The sequence below is a fragment of the Moschus berezovskii genome, chromosome 7, assembly GCF_049115385.1.
Source record: "Moschus berezovskii isolate FMDL1 chromosome 7, NW_MosBer_1.0, whole genome shotgun sequence".
Classification (NCBI taxonomy): Eukaryota; Metazoa; Chordata; class Mammalia; order Artiodactyla; family Moschidae; genus Moschus; species Moschus berezovskii.
Window position 1 is genome coordinate 67168694 of NC_142466.1, and position 20009 is coordinate 67188702.

Below are 20009 nucleotides of genomic sequence, written 5' to 3' on the forward strand. Positions count from 1 at the left end.
AGAGAGAAGGACTTGAGACCCAGGTCAGTTCAAGTGTAGGTTTGGAACCTGGGGATCAGGAGAAGAAGAAAAGATAAAGGCCTGGTAGAGGCATGGGATAGTATTATGAAATAGAAATAGAAAGATAAGGGCTGTTTATGGCTCAGTCTGCACTCCAGAATGATAATGCAATAAGCTAAATTCCACAGATGTTTCTGAAGCACTTTATATGAAGGGAATTAGCCAGTCTGTCAGCTCCAATACAAATAAACTCAGAATTCTTCCTTCACATTCCTCAGTGGCTCCTAGAGGGGAGCTGCCTCTGAAATGTATGCAACAACCGTGTGGGAAGAGGAAAGAGGATCCTTAGGCAGGCCCAGCAGAGTCAGAATTTTGAGAAACAGATTTTGAATAGAGAGGCCTTTAAAGTCCAGAATAGAAATCAGCAAATTATGGTCCATGCCAGAATAACCTTATAAGGTTTTTACATTTACACTGAGGATGGTTTTTACATTGTTAAAGAATTGTTTTTTTAAAAAAGGAAGAAGGGAATATATGGCAGAACTTTACGGCCGCAAAGCCTAAGTAGTTACTGTCTGGCCCTTTGCAGACAGCATTTGCTGAAAGGAGGGTTTCCTGAAAGCTCACCAGAAGCTGCAGGATCTGTGTTGAACCCTAGGGTAGGCACCTGCAGAAAAAAAAGGTATCAGCATCAGTGATGAATAAATTTCTATTTCTACTTTCCAAAAGTGCTGGGGACCTGGCAAACTAATGATCACTGGGCCAGAAAGAGTGAAGCCTTGTATTGGGTTTAGAATACACTATTGCCTTTGTTCTGATGGAGCAGCGGAATATATCCTTTCATTGACACTGCTTTATCAGGCCTTTAGATGGAGCAAGTGGGTGAGTAGAGGCATTTCTTTCTGTTTGCATTTTTCTACTTTCTCTATTACACATTAGTGGAAATTAATAGCTTGTATTTAGGTAAGCAGATTCCTGACTGTTTCAACTGTTCCTCAAGCCAGTGGTGGGGATTATATGCCTGAAAGAAAAGAACTGTACCTCCAAGTACAGGCCAGGTTCACTTCCCAACATGGCCACTGTGACCTAGAAGAAGAAAAATATGCAAGGCCAGGCCTCTCTACTATATGCATGAGTGACAGTCCTAGTTTTAAAATACTTTGGTCCAAAGAATTTATAGCATTTTCATTTCTTGCTACTTATTTTTTATTAAAGTATAGTTGATTTACAATGTTTTAACTTCTGCGCTTCAACGAAGTGATTCAGTTTATATATGTATGTGTGTATATATAGTATGCTGTGCTGTACTGTGCTTAGTCACTCAGTCATGTTCGACTCTTTGCAACCCCATGGGCCTGTCAGGCTCCTCTGTCCACGGGGATTCTCCAGGCAAGAATACTGGAGTGGGTTGTCATGCCCTCCTCCAGGGAATCTCCCCAACCCTGGGATCAAACCCAGGTCTCCCGCATTGGAGGTGGATTCTTTACTATCTGAACCACCAGGGAAGCCCAAGAATACTGAAATGGGTAGCCTATCCCTTCTCCAGGGGATCTTCCTGACTCAGGAATCGAAGCAGGGTCTCCTGCATTACAGGCAGATTCTTTACCAGCTGAGCTACCAGGGAAGCCCATATATATGTATATTCTTTTTTTAATGTTCTTTTCCATTATGGGTTGTCATAGAATATCAAGTATAGTTCTTTGTGCTATACAGTAGGACCTTGTTTATCCATTCTATATATAAAAGCTTACATCTACTAACCCCAAACTTCTACTCCATCCCTCCTCCACCCCCCACCTGCTTGGCAGCTACCAGTCTGTTCTCTACATGTGTGACTCTGTTTCTGTTTCACAGATAGGTTCATGTGTGTAATATTTTAGATTCCCCAAATAAGTGATATCATATGATATTTGCTTTTTCTCTTTCTGACTTACTTTACTTATATGATAATCTCAAGTTGTATTCTTAATACTTATTATTTGATTGTTCAAATATTTTCTTGCCATCTCACCAGAAGGTACAATTAGTCCCTTCTCCAAATGGTAAACCTAGAACTGGGAGAGGACAGGTACCCTGCCCCAAGATGACCCAGCAAGTCAGAGAAAAAGCCAAGAATGAAAGCAGTGTTCCTATCCGGGCATCCTGCCACTATCCTAGGCATGAGTAGCTTCCAGATGGAGCTGAGATCAAACCACATATCTCGAGTCATCAAATCTGGTTGATTCTGAGGCTGCATTGTTGTTTTGATGACCAGGTAGATAAACCTTGAATGGCAGGAGAAAAAATGTACTGAATGGGTGGTTCACCAACCTACCTTCCTATTCTTCAAGATGTTTCTATGTTGTGTCTCTGACGATGGCTATGAGTCAGCCTTAGGCAGGAAGATGATGGAGTCACTGTTATTGTGTGCTTGGCTGCTGCTTTCTTTGCACTTCAGCATTCCTACCTGGTGCGTGGTACATTTTTGTCATTCCACAGCAGTCTGCTGTGCACATGACCCCTCAGTAGCCCAGACCCATCTATTTACATCAGCTCTCCAGCTGCCAGCCTCCTCACCTCCTTGTCTGCCAGATGGGACTAGACGAAATCTGTGTTAGGACTGCCTTTCAGGGACATGACTGGGATATCCACAGAGTTCCAGATTCTGTGTTCAAAGTGTAAGGTCCCTGGAATTCCACCTCTATGCCTTGGGGGAGAAGGAGGCTTTCACACAAGATTTTTCTAGGCACTGACTCCTGGCCAGATGAGAGCTGGTTTCTTGGTATTTCTATCCTATTGTGTCATTTCTAGGAAAGACGCTCTAGCCAAATGAATTTTCAAGGGATTTGATATACCTGCTGAAAATGCTGTGCAAATCAAATAAAGACCAGCCTAACCATCCTTTCTTTGAAATATCCTATAAAACCTTCCCAGGTGGGTTTTTTTCTTTTTTTCACAAGGTCAGCATTCACAGCGCTAATCTGTGACTTGTGACTGATGAGGCGGAGCTTCTGCTTAGTTAAGTAACAGTCTTTCCTTAATTTTATTCAGATCATTTCAGTGCAACCAGTGTGTGTGTGTGTGTGTGTGTGCACGCGCGCGCGCACGCGCATACACCCACCCTTCCAAAACAATGTAAACAACATATTAGGTCCCTTGTCCAGGGCCTTTCTGACTCAGGAGGATGCTGTGAACAACAGCTCTCAATTGAGGTCCACCTGGTCCCAGAGATTTGGGACCAGACAGCTGGACCTATGACAGCTCTGTTTGTTCCTTTTCCCCTTCCCTGTCCCTGTTAATACTAAACTGTTTTCAACAAGGCTCATTTCCTTCAGAATGCAACTCAGCATCCTGGAGAAGACTGAGGCCACTCTTGTAGCAGGAAGCTGCCCTAGATTTGGGCAGTAACCAGTAGAACTTGATACTGACGCCAGAGTGTAAAAATAAACACCTCCTACAGTGCTGTCTTAATCCATTGGCATCAGAGTTGCTATTATTAACCCATAGGCCTCACAGGCAGCTGTGATGGGCAGACAACAGCCTGGCCAGACCTGTCCTGCCAACTTGGGATCAGACTGTTTCTTTCCTACATCTACTGGAATCTGATCTGGGGCCCCTGGAGAAGCACCGTCAGTCTGGGAGCATGCCCCACAACAGGTAACACTAGAGATGGATTAGTATCTTTGGTTTGGGAGAGCCTTAGGTTCCTAGGGCTAGCCGGTGAGTCTAGAGTGTAATGGGCACAGGCTTACTGATTCAGTCCTAGTGCAAGGGAGGGGGGAAAAAAAAGACTTTTCAGTTCCTTTGGCTCTTTTGAAGAGGTTTTGACCTGCCAGTTCCCTGGATCTGGAGCCTTTAGGTTTTCTGGAAAATTGGGAAAGGAAAGAGAGAGGTAAGGACTCCATTGGTCATCTGACAAAGCTCTAATAATAATAGTAACCATGACTGAGCACTTACCTTGTGTCAGGCACTTGCATGTAATATCTTACTCAATTCTCCCTCAAGTCTTTGAGGGAAAATATCATGACAGTTTTGCGAATGAGGAAGCTGAAGTTTAGTGAAGTTGAGTAACTTCCCAAAGCCCACAGCTGGCAGGAAGAGTGTCCGATTTTAATCCAAACCTGTCAACGCCAAAATCCATGCTCTGAATCATTACAGAACCTAGGCTCCTGAATATTCTGGGCCCAGGCAAGACCCTTGCCACCTGCTTTTAAAGTTTTTAATAAATATTAGTTTGCTCTCACTTTAGTCTTATAACCAAAGCAAATACAGTATTGGGTACGCAGAAATGGTCTTCACTGCTGCCTGCTAATAAGGCAGTCCCAGTGCTTTTACCAAGCATTGGGAGCTGGACTTGGAGACTGTCATTTCAAGTCTATTGGAAAATAAGTCACATCTGGGAAAAGGCTTTTGACTTGACTGAGGAGTCTCAGGGACTATGATCCCTCTGCTGAGACTGGGGTGAGACTAGAACATAGTTTCCCAGGAAGCACGGCTTTGATGGTTTCCAGCAGTCCTGCTGAGGGTGGATTGTGCTTGAATGAAAATATTTCCTTGAAGGGCAGCTAGGCGTCTCTCTCCTCTTTCTCCTATCTCCCCCACCCAGTCTCCACAACTGGCTTGTGGTAATTCAATCTAGATTCTTCTCATAGCCTACTTCACTGTGCATATGTGGCCTTTTATTTACAGCTTTTGAGAGTCTGATTGGATAGCAGCTTACCCGCCCTGCACGACTCAGTCCACTGCCTTGGGGGAGGGGAAGCAGAAAACATTCTGGCTTCGCTTCCTAGAGGCTAGAAGCCAAAAGGAGCAGCCAAAGGAAGAGCAAAGGGTCAACCACACTGAACAGTGGAGAAGCATAGGGACCTTTTTGTCCCAGCTAACTTGCTTCTGCAAATATACGCTTGAGATCCATCTTCCAAGTAGAGCAGCCCTTGCTGGACCTTTCAACACTCACCCCTGGTTCACTGTGTCTGTCTTGGTGGTTTCCTGCTCCTTGCTGCTCTCCTGTACCTAGCATTAGGAGGCTCTATCTCTCTGTTTATCCACTGCTGCATCCTCCACCTCCTCCATCTGAAGAACTCAACCTGTCAAGGTAGGAATTGACTCTCCTAATTCTCTGTAGTCCTCACCTCTCTCCCTAACCTACATCCTTAAAAGAGGTAGATTTACAGCAAGTTCTCAGTCCTTAGAGACTTCTAACTGTGGCAGTTAGAAGCCAGTCATTTGGAAGTATAGCAGGGGTGGGGTATGTGTGTATGTGTGTGTCCGTGTGTGTCTTTCTCTGTGTGTGTATTTATGTTGAGAGGGAGAACGTTTATTAGCACACTGCATAGGGACCTTCCCTTGGGCCCAAGGTTTTAATTTAGCTTAGTTTATAATTAGAGTTGAAAGGTACCTTAAGAAGTTATCTGATTTAGCCTCCTGCCTCCAAACAGGTGCTATGAGTTGAGCTAAGAAAGGAATCAAATGATTGATCTAATGGAGAAGGGCATGCACTTGCTGGCTGGATTACTGGAAGAGAATATTTTTCTAGGCGTAGTCCCATTTGAGCAGAAGGAGAAACTGGAACAAAGCTGAGTTGATTACCATGGTATTTCTATGAATAAAGGAGAGACCCTTTACAGCTCCATGAGGGTCAGTGGCTTCTAGATTATTCTTTTCTTGGGTATAATTCCTAGTGCTGTACTCTGCTCACAACTGAGCCTGAGAGGTAAAAGGCTTGGAACTTGTTGGGGGTTTCACCCCAACATATTCTGTCTGTGATTTTTGGTTCCATTAAAGGTGCCTACATATTTCCAGTTCATAAGGGAGGAGATAGACTTTTGGCCACCTGATACGAAGAGCCAACTCATTGGAGAAGACCCTAATGCTGGGAATGATGGAAGACAAAAGGAAAAGAGGGCTGCAGAGGATGAGATGGTTAGATAGCAACACTGACTCAATGGATATAAGCAAATTTCGGGAGATAGTGAAGGACAGGGAAACCTGGCATCCTGCAGTCCATGAGGTCACAAAGAGTCAGACATGACTTAGCAACTGAACAATAACAAGACTTGGGGGAAAGGAGATAAACCCACACCAGGTAGTCCTAGGAAAGAGCCCATTCTATTGTACTTCAGAGTCAGGCCACTTCTAGAGTCTATTTGATTTTGGGGGGTGAACTTTTAGCTGAACCTTTCTGTAACATATTTGAGAAGCCAAACACAAAGCAAGCCCTGTGCCTCAAAAGAAGACTGTACATTAAGGACGCCTGATAAGGAAGCAGCTGGGTGTGTCTGGGACAGCCTTTCAGGCTAGGCCTCTTCCAGCACACACCCAACACACTGGCTGGCCTCACTTGGAGTCCAAAATAACTTAATGCCAGTTCAGAACAGTGGCCTCCTCAGCTCGGAGCAGCTACTCACAACCTGGAGGAAAGACAGAAGTGCTCCTGGGCATTGGCTGCTATTCCATTTGTGGAATCAGACTCCTGATGTCATAGCCTGGTGCTCTCAGGCAGCTAACAGCCTGTTTATTCTCTCCTTGCAACTCAGCCCAGAGACTGCAGGAATCACTATTTCCACCAATTCTTAAATCTCCAAATTATTTCAGCATCTCTCATACATTTCAGTGAGAAGTACTTGTCTTAGAGGAAATTCAGTGTCCATCAAATCTCATGGCCTATAAAGACATAGAACCTTAGTAGGCATGGGGGTAATTATACAAACTGATTTTTCGGAATTCACTTAGAAAGTTATTTTCTGTACTGTGAAGTAAGTCTGCTGCTGATGCAGTTAATTGATATCATTTTCCAAGCATATATGATTTGAGAGTCATGAAGTAAAAAAGATGATTTCTCTCAGTTTTTGTTTCACTCCCCATTTCCCCAATCCCGACCAACCATGCTCAGTCTTGCCTTTGCCCAGAGATTTTCAGAATTTTTTCATCTGAGCCCTAGGGTCCCCTGGAAGTGCCTTTGGGGGGGCCCTCTGAAGTGGAGAGAGGGAGTTGGAGTGTATGGGGCTTTAGGCCCTCCCTGCTTCAACCAGAGTTGTTCTAAGTATTGGGGCTGAAAAAGTTTGAAACCACTGCTCTGACCCTTATCATACATCCTGAAACATCTTTCTTGCTGCCCTAGACCTCCACAGAGGCATGTTGGCAATGATTTTAACAAAATTATGAGCCCATCAAGTTGAGCTCTTACCCCTAAACACCCAGCACAGTGCTTTGTACACAGCAGAAATGTGTGCAGTGACTACTTATGACTTGTTTATTTGATTGATTGATTGACTCTTGAGATGATATTAATTCATGGCCTTGGGATGCTTCTACCTCAGAGAAAAGAGTATATGGTAAATCGTGGTTTATTTTTATTCAGTATGATTTGGGCACTTTTGACCTTTCCTTTTGGAATCACTCATGCAGTCTGAGGCAAAAACATGGCCAAAAGGAGTTACCTAACATAGATTGTTTCTGGTGTAGAGGATACCTGACTAGGTCAACACAGGCAAGTACTTCCTGCTAATGTCCAAAGAAAAGTGTCCTGAGGTGAAAGGTAAGCAGAGCAATTGGGAAAGACTAGGGACAGAAATGTATTTGAATGACATTGTCTTATCTATTTTTCAGTACTGCTTTCACTAAAAATTACCTGCTTGATCTTTTCCAAAACTACTCAATGTCTTGATTATGGGAAATACAGATCTTTTCATTTGCTAAACTATACTTAAAACTCTTCGCATAAGGTGGCCAAAGTTTTGGAGTTTCAGCTTTTTTAGCATCAGTCCTTCCAATGATGCTGGGAGGGATTGGGGGCAGGAGGAGAAGGGGACGACAGAGAATGAGATGGATGGATGGCATCACCAACTTGATGGACATGAGTTTGAGTGAACTCCGGGAGTTGGTGATGGACAGGGAGGCCTGGCATACTGTGATTCATGGGGTTACAAAGAGTTGGACACGACCGAGTGACTGAACTGAGCTGAACTGATACTTAAAACACTGTCCAAGCTGTTTATCTATAGCCTCCAGTATATATCTACCTATCTTTTGGGAGAGAAGGAGGGCTTTATTTTGTTTTAAAACAATTTACATTTTATAAAAGTTATATACATGTGTATATACATCTATCTATCTATATGTATATATAGAGAGAGTTTTTTAAAAGCCAAATAGTTAATAAAAAAAAACAAGAATATTAGTGGGACAACTGGCAAAATCCTCACAATCTGCAACTTCAGACAATAATACTGTATTCAGTGTTGATTTCGTTGTTTTGGCAAATGCACCATGACTATATAAGATGGTAACATTAGGGCGTGCTGGTTGAAAAGACATAGGGATACACTCCTAACTATCTTTGCTATTTTTCTAAAAATTATTCCAAGAATAAATAGTTAATTTGAGGACTTCCCTGGTGGTTCAATGGTTAAGAATCTACCTTCCAATGCAGGAGATGCAAGTGTGATTCCTGGTCAAGAAAATAAGGTTCCACATGCCGCAGGGCAACTAAGCCCACATGCCACAACTAAGACCTGACACAGCTACATAATTAAAAACAATTTTTTTTACTGATCAAGTTTGTACACAGCAATAAAAATCTTCACACACAAAAAAGCCAAATAGTGCCAAATCTGGGATAATGACCATCAAAATCAATAATACCCAGCAAGAGATTATGACCCACTGAATGTTTTTAAAAAGCCAAGAATCTATACAGATACCAAATAAATAAATAGGAAGGAAACAGGAAATCTTTCTCATATTGGGATGCCATTTAATAAATGTAGAAGGAATAATAGAAAATCACCATCTTTCAACGATCACAGTAAATAACTTAATAATTCAGGTAAAATCTTCAATGGATGCTGGTATTTTTAAAGAGTAACAACAATGCATTACATTGCTATAAAATGCTTATAATTTATAGAGCATTTTCACAGTGTTTTGAATAGGCTACCATTCAGATCTATAGCAAGATGTTTATCTCCCCTTAGCCTCCATATCCTTTTTTTCACCTGGCAACTCCCTATAGCATAGCCTGGTCCAAGCATAAGAATGATCAGAAGCCAATGATTATATTTAGATATGTTTTATTTTCACCTCCCCTGGATCTTTCTAATAATCTCTTACTAATTGCTTATCTGTGAGAATTTATCCTTTATTTAAAACATTTTACCCATAGCTGATTTGTGTTCTGTCTCTCATGTTCTTAATATTTTAATTTCTTGCAGTGTAAATCTATTATTTGTTGTTTTCTGTTATTCATTCATAGTATCTTGTTTCCATGTATATTTGTGATCTTTGATGCAAATTAATTTTTGTATACTCCTTAATTTTGAGAATCCTGTCGACTTAAGTTGGAGATATTTTTCTCCAAAAGTTTGGAGGAACCATCAACTCTGGATCACATGAACTTGCTTCAGCCTAACTTGAGTTTAGCTATCCCTCGCCTTTCTAGTGGTCCAACGCTTGCCATTCTGACCACAGTAGAAATACTTGTACAAACCACATAAAATCTGTCGACATACGAGATGTGACCACATACGAGAGGCTCTCACTTTGCAATCTTCACTCTAGGATCATGACTGTGGAAATAAGCGGTAGTGAAGTACTGACTGAAGACATGGCTGCTCAGTCATCTTTCCATCCTTAGTATGAAAATGGAAAGAAATGAGGGGTTAAGAGAAATCTTGGCCTTGAAGATTTATTTACTAAGCACTTTGCTAAGGCTTAACTTTTTGGTTTTCATCTTCCTTCCTTCCATGCCTCTTATCAAATGTGCTATTCTCTTACAAACAATAAATGCCAGTGAGGATGTAGAGAAAAGGGAACCCTCTTACATTGTTGATGGGAATGTATATTGATACAGTATATTGAACAATGTGATGGCTGGATGGCATCACCGACTCTGTGGACATGAGTTTGAGTTTGCTCCAGGAGTTGGTGATGGACAGGGAGGCCTGGCGTGCTGTGATTCATGGGGTTGCGAAGAGTCGGACACGACTGAGCAACTGAACTGAACTGAACTGAACTGAATTGATACATTGTTCTCTATGAAGAACAGTTTGAAAGTGCCTTAAAAAACTAAAAATAGAACTACCATTCAGTTCAGTTCAGTTCAGTCGCTCAGTCGTGTCCGACTCTTCGCAACCCCATGAATCACAGCACGCCAGGCCTCCCTGTCCATCACCAACTCCCGGAGTTCACTCAAACTCATGTCCACAGAGTCGGTGATGCCATCCAGCCATCTCATTCTCTGTCGTCCCCTTCTCCTTCCGCCCCCAATCCCTCCCAGCATCAGACTCTTTTCCGGTGAGTCAACTGGTCACATGAGGTGGCCAAAGTATTGGAGTTTCAGTTTTAGCATCAGTCCTTCCAATGAACACCCAGGATTGATCTCCTCTAGAATGGACTGGTTGGATCTCCTTGCAGTCCAAGGAACTCTCAAGAGTCTTCTCCAGCACCACAGTTCAAAAGCATCAATTCTTCTGCGATCAGCTTTCTTCACAGTCCAACTCTCACATCCATACATGACCACGGGAAAAACCATAGCCTTGACTAGATGGACTTTTGTTGGCAAAGTAATGACTCTGCTTTTTAATATGCTATCTAGGTTGGTCATAACTTTCCTTCCAAGGAGTAAGCGTCTTTTAATTTCATGGCTGCAATCAGCATCTGCAGTGATTTTGGAGCCCAAAAAAATAAAGTCTGACACTGCTTCCACTGTTTCCCCATCTATTTCCCATGAAGTGATGGGACCAGATGCCATGATCTTAGTTTTCTGAACGTTGACCTTCAAGTCAACCTTTTCACTCTCCTCTTTCACTTTCATCAAGAGGCTTTTGAGTTCCTCTTCACTTTCTGCCATAAGGGTGGTGTCATCTGCATATCTGAGGTTATTGATATTTCTCTCAGCAATCTTAATTCCAGCTGTGCTTCTTCCAGCCCAGTGTTCCTCATGATGTACTCTGCATATAAGTTAAATAAGCAGGGTGACAATATACAATCTTGACGTACTCCTTTTCCTATTTGGAACCAGTCTGTTGTTCCATGTCCAATTCTAAGTGTTGCTTCCTGACTTGCATACAGGTTTCTCAAGAGGCAGGTCAGGTAGACTGGTATTCCCATCTCTTTCAGAATTTTCCACAGTTTATTGTGATCCACACAGTCAAAAGCTTTGGCATAGTCAATGAAGCAGAAATAGATGTTTTTCTGGAACTCTCTTGCTTTCTCCATGATCCAGCAGATGTTGGCAATTTGATCTCTGGTTCCTCTGCCTTTTCTAAAACCTGCTTGAACATCTGGAAGTTCACGGTTCACATATTGCTGAAGCCTGGCTTGGAGAATTTTGAGCATGACTTTACTAGCGTGTGAGATGAGTGCAATTGTGCGGTAGTTTGAGCATTCTTTGGCATTGCCTTTCTTTGGGATTGGAATGAAGACTGACCTTTTCCAGTCCTGTGGCCACTGCTGAGTTTTCCAAATTTGCTGGCATATTGAGTGCAGCACTTTCACAGCATCATCTTTCAGGATTTGAAATAGCTCAATTGGAATTCCATCACCTCCACTAGCTTTGTTCGTAGTAATGCTCTCTAAGGCCCACTTGACTTCACATTCCAAGATGTCTGGTTCCAGGTGAGTGATCACGCCATCGTGATTATCTTGGTTGCAAAGATCATATTTGTACAGTTCTTCTGTGTATTCTTCATATGACCCAACAACCCCACTCCTGGGCATATACCTGGAGAAAACCATAATTCTGAAATATACATGCACTGCAGTGTTTATTGCAGCACTGTTTACAATAGCTAGGACCTGTAAATAGCCTAAACATCCATCAGCAGAGGAATGGATAGGGAAGATGTGGTACATATATACAATGGAGTGTTCTGTTCAATCGCTCAGTCGTGTCCGACTCTTTGCGACCCCGTGGACTACCAGGCTTCTCTGTCCATGGGATTCTCCAGGCAAGAATACTGGAGTGGGTTACCATTTCCTTCTCCAAATGGAGTGTTACTCAGCCATAAAAAGGAATGAAATTGTGCCATTTGCAGAGACATGGATGGACCTGGAGACCGTCATACAGAATGAAGTAAGTCAGAAAAACAAATATTGTAGATTAACTAATACATGTGGGATCTAGAAAAATGGTGCAGATAACCTGTTTACAAGGTAGAGATGGAGACACAGATGCAGAGAACAAACATATGGACACTAAGAGGGGGAAGGGGAGGTGGGATGAATTGGGAGGTTGGGATTGACATATATACACATGTATAAAATAGATAACTAATGAAAACCTAAAGTAGAGCACAGGGAACTCTACTTAATGCTCTGGGGTGACCGAAATGGGAAGGAACTCTAAAAGAGAGGGGATACATATATACGTATAACTGATTCACTTTGCTGTACAGCAGAAATTAACACAACATTGTAAAGCAACTATACTCCAATGAAAATTTAAAAATAAATAAATGAATAAAAGAAACTATTTTAAAAGTTAAAAAAAAAGATCTATTCTCAGACTAAGCTAACCTTCTGAAAGCTGACTTGAGTCCAGCTAGCCCACTGGGATTGCCATTCAGTAGCTTTAGCAAGCAAACATCAGTGGTGCCTTACTGAGTGCCAAGACTCTGGGCTCAGAATTACTTATCAAGATATAAGACAATGCCACTCTTCAAAAGTGTGCTGTCATCAGGAGATAAATAACAAAATAAAATGGCCAAGACTTGGTACCAAATGAGTTGTGTAGACAGTTGATATTGAAAAAGTTCAGAATAAAGACTTTCATGATAAAGAAAAACTTCCAGACATGGTAGAATTTGAGCTAGATCCTTTAAAAAGAAACAAAGGCAAGGAAAATAGAGCATTCCAGATATCTTCCCAGTGGAATGAGCCAAAATGCAGAATAAATTTGTCATCTGATGGAACATGGTTGGATAAGTAGGAAGGAACTTTAAATACCGCATTAAGGAATTTGGATTATCCTGTAGGCAGTGGGGAGCCACTAACAACTTTTTAGTAGTAAGGTGAGGATACCAATATTGAGACAGTACTTTGGGGAAATCAGTCTTGTGTCAGTGTATAGGATAGCTGGGAGGAAAGAGCCAGAATGAAAGCAAGAAAACTGATTAGAAGACTGTATGATAATTCAGAGGAGAGGTGCCTGCAGGTCTGAACTCGGATGATAGAAGTAGTGACAGGAACTTGAAAGGCAGTGTAACAAGTAGTTGAGAACACTGACTTTGGAGTCAGACGGTTCTGTGTCTGAATGCCAGATCAGACATTACTGACCGAGTTACCTTTTGTTGTTGTTGTTCAGTTGCTAAGTCACGCCCATGCCAGGCTTCCCTGTCCTTCAGCATCTCCGAGAGTTTGCTCAAACTGACCAGGTTACCTTCAGTTCGGTTCAGTTCAGTCGCTCAGTCGTGTCCGACTCTTCGTGACCCCGTGAATCACAGCACGCCAGGCCTCCCTGTCCATCACCAACTCCCGGAGTTCACTCAAACTCATGTCCATCGAGTCGGTGATGCCATCCAGCCATCTCATTCTCTGTCGTCCCCTTCTCCCGCCCCCAACCTTTCCCAGCATCAGAGTCTTTTCCAGTGAGTCAACTCTTCGCATGAGGTGGCCAAAGTATTGGAGTTTCAGCTTTAGCATCAGTCCTTCCAATGAACACCCAGGATTGATCTCCTTTGGAATGGACTGGTTGGATCTCCTTGCAATCCAAGGGACTCTAAAGAGTCTTCTCCAACACCGCAGTTCAAAAGCATCAAGCCTTTGACTGTGTGGATCACAGCAAACTGGAAAATTCTGAAAGAGATGGGAATACCAGACCACCTGACCTGCCTCTTGAGAAACCTGTATGCAGGTCAGGAAGCAACAGAACTGGACATGGAACAACACACTGGTTCCAAATAGGAAAAGGAGTACGTCAAGGTTGTATATTGTCACCCTGCTTATTTAACTTATATGCAGAGTACATCATGAGGAATGTTGGGCTGGAAGAAGCACAGGCTGGAATCAAGATTGCCGGGAGAAATATCAATAACTTCAGATATGCAGATGACACCACCCTTATGGCAGAAAGTGAAGAGGAACTAAAAAACCTCTTGATGAAAATGAAAGAGGAGAGTGAAAAAGTTGGCTTGAAGCTCAACATTCAGAAAATGAAGATCATGGCATCTGGTTCCATCACTTCATGGGAAATAGATGGGGAAACAGTGGAAACAGTGTCAGACTTTATTTTTTGGCTCCAAAATCACTGTGGATGCTGATTTCAGCCATGAAATTAAAAGACGCTTACTCCTTGGAAGGAAAGTTATGACCAACCTAGATAGCATATTAAAAAGCAGAGACATTACTCTGCCAACCAAGGTTCATCTAGTCAAGGCTATGGTTTTTCCAGTGGTCATGTATGGATATGTGATTTGGACTGTGAAGAAAGCTGATCGCCAAAGGTTACCTTAGGAAGGTCATTTAATATTCCTGAGCCTCAGACTTCTCATCCGTAAAATAGAGATAATAATACTTATCTTAGAGAATGGTTATATGTATAAAATGAGACAATGTAAGTCCTTAGCATGTGGGCTTCCCAGGTAGCTCAGTGGTAAAGAATCTGCTTGCCAAGTAAGAGATGCAGGTTCATCCCCTGGGTGAGGAAGATCCCCTGGGGAAGGAAACGGTATTCCACCCCAGTATTCTCACCTAGGAAAACCATGGACGGAGGAACCTGGCAGGCTACAGTCTTGTTCAGTCGTTTAGTTGTATTTGACTCTGTGACCCCATGGACTGCAGCATGCTTCCCTGTCCTTCACTATCTCCCAGAGTTTGCTCAAACTCATGTCCATTGAGTCAGTGAGGCCATTCAACCATCTCATCCTCTGTCACCCCCTTCTCCTCTTGCCTTCAATCTTTCCCAGCATCAAGGTCTTTTCCAAGGAGTCAGTCCTTCACATCAGGTGTCCAAAGTATTGCAATTTCAGCTTCAGCATCAGTCCTTCCAATAAACATTCAGGACTGATTTCCTTTAGGATGGACTGGTTGGATCTCCTTGCAGTCCAAGGGACTCTCAAGAGTCTTCTCCAACACCACAGTTTATTTTATTTATTTTTTTCTTTCTTTTTTTTTTTATTGGAGGCAAATTACTTTACATTAATATATTGGTTGATTTTGCCATACATTGACCCAAATCCGCCCTGGGTGTACATGTGTTCCCCTTCTTGAACCTCCCTTCCACCTCCCTCTTCCCCATATCCTCCCTCCAGCTCATCCCCTTGCACCAGCCCCATGCATCACAGTTTAAAAGCATCAATTCTTCGGCGCTCAGCTTTCTTTATAGTTCAACTCTCACATCCATGCATGACTACTGGAAAAACCATAGCTTTGACTAGATGGGCCTTGGTCAGCAAAGTAATGTCTCTGCTTTTTAATATGCTGTCTATGTTGGTCATAGCTTTTCTTCCAAGGAGCAAGCATCTTTTAATTGCATGGCTGCAGTTACCATCTGCAGTGACTTTGGAGCCCCAAAATATAAAGTCTGTCACTGTTTCCATTGTTTCCCCATCTATTTGCTATGAAGTGATGGGACCAGATGCCATGATCTTAGTTTTCTGAATGTTGAGTTTTAAGTCAGCTTTTTCCACTCTCCTCTTTCACTTTCATCAAGAGGCTCTTTAGTTCTTCACTTTCTGCCATATGGGTGGTATCATCACATATCTGAGGTTATTAATATTTCTCCTGGCAATCTTGATTCCAGCTTGTGCTTCATCCAGTCCAGCATTTCTCATGATGCACTCTGCATATAAGTTAAATAAGCAGGGTGACAATATACAGTCTTGATGTACTCCTATCCCAATTTGGAACCAGTCTGTTGTTCCATGTCCATTTCTAACTATTGCTTCTTGACCTGCATACAGATTTCTCAGGAGGCAGGTAAGGTGGTCTGGTATTCCCATCTCTTGAAGAATTTTCCACAGTTTATTGTGATCTACACAGTCAAAAACTTTGGCATAATCAATAAAGCAGAAGTATATGTTTTTCTGGTCTTCTCTTGCTTTTTCGAAGATCCAGCAGATGTTAGCAATTTGATCTCTGGTTCCTCTTCCTTTTCTAAATCCAGCTTGAATATCTGGAATTTCACAGTTCACATACTGCTGAAGCCTGGCTTGGAGAATTTTGAGCATTACTTTGCTATTGTGTGTGATGAGTACAATTGTGCGGTAGTTTGAACATTCTTTGGCATTGCCTTTCTTTGGGATTGGAATGAAAACTGACCTTTTCCGGTCCTGTGGCTACTGCTGAGTTTTCCAAATTTGATGGCATATTGAGTGCCGAACTTACAGAATCATCTTTTAGAATTTGAAATAGCTCAATTTTGTATAATGGTAGTTTAAAGAAAGCTGATTTGAAATAGAAAAATCAATTTTTTTTTTTTAATGGATGGTTGGTTTTTTTTTGGGTGGGCCACACCACACTGAGTGGAAGATCTTAGTTCCCCAACCAAAAATCTAACCCACGCCCCTTACCATGGAAGCTCACAGTCTTAACCATTAGATCACTAGGGGAAGTCCCTCCATTTGGGGGAGTAAGAAGTACCTAATGGGCTATTGGAGATTTGATTCTGGAAGTTCAGGAAGAATGAAGATTTGGAAATCAATAGAATACTGGGAAGGGCTAAACACTTCTCAGGTTGAAAAGATTTCAGGTCTGAGCCCTGCTGTGACTCTATATTTAAATATAGGTCAGGTATTGTTGTATTAAACAATGAAGAAAGAATGATCTAAGAAGAAAAACTAGGAAGCCAAAGGAAAAGGAGGGTTTCAATAGGAGAGGGTGGATAAGTGTCAGGCAATTTAAATATTATGAGCTTAAAAGTTAGAACTGCTTTTAGCAGTTCAAGTATTAATAAAAAGAAGACAGACTTCTGATTGTTTAAGAAATAATTAAGGAGAAAGAATTAGCATAGTCCATCTTTCTAAGAATTTTGGTATTGAAAAAAAAAAAACAGACAGGAGAGGGAATTGTCTGAGATCCTTGGGTTGACATGGCAGTGATACCCTCTATTTTCTCGTACACCTGAGTTTCTGCCACCCCTACCCCCACCCAGTTACTGAGCCTTTAAAAACTTCTGCCTCTGTGCTAAACAACTTTGTTCACTGCTGCAGCTTCTTTTTTTAACGGCTTTATTGAGACATAACGGATATCTATTTCATCATTTAAAGTATAAGACTTTGTTTTTTTGGGCTCCAAAATCACTGCAGATGCTGATTGCAGCCATGAAATTAAAAGACGCTTGCTCCTTGGCAGGAAAGTTATGACCAACCTTGATAGTATATTAAAAAGCAGAGACATTACTTTGCTGACCAAGGTCCGTCTAGTCAAGGCAATGGTTTTTCCCGTGGTCATGTATGGATGTGAGAGTTGGACTGTGAAGAAAGCTGATCGCCGAAGAATCGATGCTTTTGAACTGTGGTGTTGGAGAAGACTCTTGAGAGTCCCTTATACTGCAAGGAGATCCAACCAGTCCATTCTAAAGGAGATCAATCCTGGATGTTCATTGGAGGGACTGATGCTAAAGCTGAAACTCCAATACTTTGGCCACCTCATGAGACGAGTTGACTCACTGGAAAAGACTCTGATGCTGGGAAAGGTTGGGGGCGGGAGGAGAAGGGGACGACGGAGAATGAGATGGCTGGATGGCATCACCGACTCTGTGGACATGAGTTTGAGTGTACTCCGGGAGTTGGTGATGGACAGGGAGGCCTGGCGTGCTGTGATTCATGGGGTCGCGGAGAGTCGGACACGACTGAGCGACTGAACTGAACTGAACTGAACTGATTCAGTTGCTTCCCTGGTGGCTCAGATGGTAAAGAATCTGTCTGGGTCCAATCCCTGGATTGGGAAGATCCCCTGGAGGAGGGCATGGCCACCCACCACCATAATCTGATTTTAGAACATTTGCATCATCCCCCCAAAAAATCCCATACCCAATAACAATCACTTACCATTTTCCCTTTCCCCAAGTCCCTGGAAGCCACTACTACAGTAATCTACTTTTCATCTCCATAGATTTGCCTAGTCCGGGTGTTTCATATGAAAAGGGCTTCCCTGGTGAAATGAAGTCAAACAGTACCTGGCCTTTAGTGTTTGGCATCTTCCACTTAGCGTGTTTTCAAGGTTCATCCACATTGTAGCATGTTTCACTACTTCATTACTTTTTATTACCAAATAATATTACATCTTATGAATATACCACATTTAATTTAATCCATCTGTTAATGGATATTGGGTTGGTCCTACTTTTTGGCTAGTATAAATAATGCTGCTATGAACATTCATATATAAGCTTTTGTGTGAAGATATATATTTTTTCATTCCTTTAGGGTATATATCTAGGAGTAGAATTTCTGGGTCATATGGTAATTCTGTGTTTAATGTTTTGACGAACTACCAGACTGTTTTCCAAAGTGACTGAACAATCTATCACACAATCCTCCCAGCAGCGTATGAGGGTTCTAATTTCTCCACATCATCAACATTTGTTATTCTCTGTCTTTTTTATTTATCCTTTCTAGTAGGGAAAAGTGGTATCTCATTTTACTTTTGATTTGCACTTCCCTAATAGGTCTGGCGTGCTGTGATTCATGGGGTCGCAAAGAGTCGGACACGACTGAGCAACTGAACTGAATAACTAATGATATTCGGTATCTCTTCTTGTGCTTATTTGTCTCCTTTAGAGAAATGTCTGCTCAGATCGTTGGCTCATTTTTAAATTGGGTTATATATCTTTTGTTGAGTTATAAAAGTACTTTGTGTATTCTGGATAGAAGTCCCTTTTCAGATATATGATTTGCAAATTTTTCTTGCATTCTTTGAGTTGTCTCCCCCCCCCTTTTTTCTTTTCACTCTCTTGATTGTGTCCTTTAAAGCACAAAAATTTTAAACTTTTATGAAGTCCAACTTATCTATTTTTTCTTTTGTCACTTGTACTTGTGGTATCATGTCTAAGAATGCATTATGTAACTCAAGATTATGAAGGGTTATTCCTTTTTTGCTAAACTTTCTTTTAATAGACCTTCCCCCTCCCCCCTTATGAACAGCAGGGGTCTTCTCTGTCAGTTTTTTGAGTCAGATCTGCCCACCATTTCCTTTCATTTATACTCTCACTCTTTTTGGACTACTCTAATTCAACAAGGCTTTGACTCACCACCTTCTACAATCTAAACCCTGCGAATATTATGAGAAGCACAAAATAAAAAATGATACTACCTTAAGCTCTGGATATTGGGAATACAAAGATGAGTAAAGCTTGGACTTTACTATCTAAAAGAGCCATTAAAGTGGATATGCAAAAAAAGAGCATAATCATGTCAAGTAACAAGTGATTTACTTAATCAAAACCTCTCATGAACTGATATTAGTTTCCAGTGAAGTTTGCCTCAGTATACAATGAAATGAGAAAAATAATAACTATGTTTTTTTAATGAAATGATGAAAATAATTGATATAACGGGGTTTTTTTTGTTGTTATCGTTTTAATGATCTTACTTGGCAGTTTAAGAAACTGGTAGCCCATATTGACCCCCTGGCTTTTGTGGGATTTTTTCCCTGTCTGTAAAATCAGTAATCTGCAACCACAGTTCAGTAGACAAAGATCATTTCTGGCTTCAAAGGTAATCAGTGAAGACTTGATGCAGGAGTTGATCTGGGCCTTGTAGGTCTTGGATAATTCCTTTTAGATTTAGTCAAGCGTAACAGCCAGGAGAATCTGAACAAAGACAGCTGAGTGGAAAGAACTTATGAAACAGGTTTGAAGGACTACATGAATGGAGGATGGAAAGTAAGGTTGGATCGAAAGTGAGTAGACAGATAAGATGGAGGGAACTTGAAAGCCAAAGTGAGGAGTTTGAACTTGATTCTCTAGGTATTCAGTTCAGTTCAGTTCAGTCGCTCAGTTGTGTCCGACTCTTCGCGACCCCATGAATCACAGCACGCCAGGCCCCCCTGTCCATCACCAACTCCCGGAGTTCACTCAAACTCATGTCCAT

General features: G+C 41.8%; 1 protein-coding gene across 5 annotated transcripts in view; it reads left to right on the top strand.

Annotated features, from left to right (window-relative positions):
* Positions 1-20009, top strand: part of RUSC2 (RUN and SH3 domain containing 2) — a 72996-nt gene that overhangs the window by 19278 nt on the left and 33709 nt on the right. Inside the window, exon 2 of one of the 5 annotated variants that reach the window (XM_055426980.2) lies at positions 3487-3636. The exons of 3 other annotated variants lie outside the window; for them this stretch is intronic. The gene's annotated coding sequence lies outside the window, so the exon portion shown is untranslated. Of the gene's footprint in view, positions 1-3486; positions 3637-4668; positions 5075-20009 lie in introns of those variants that run through there. One more of the 5 variants, XM_088837953.1, reaches the window with a different exon arrangement.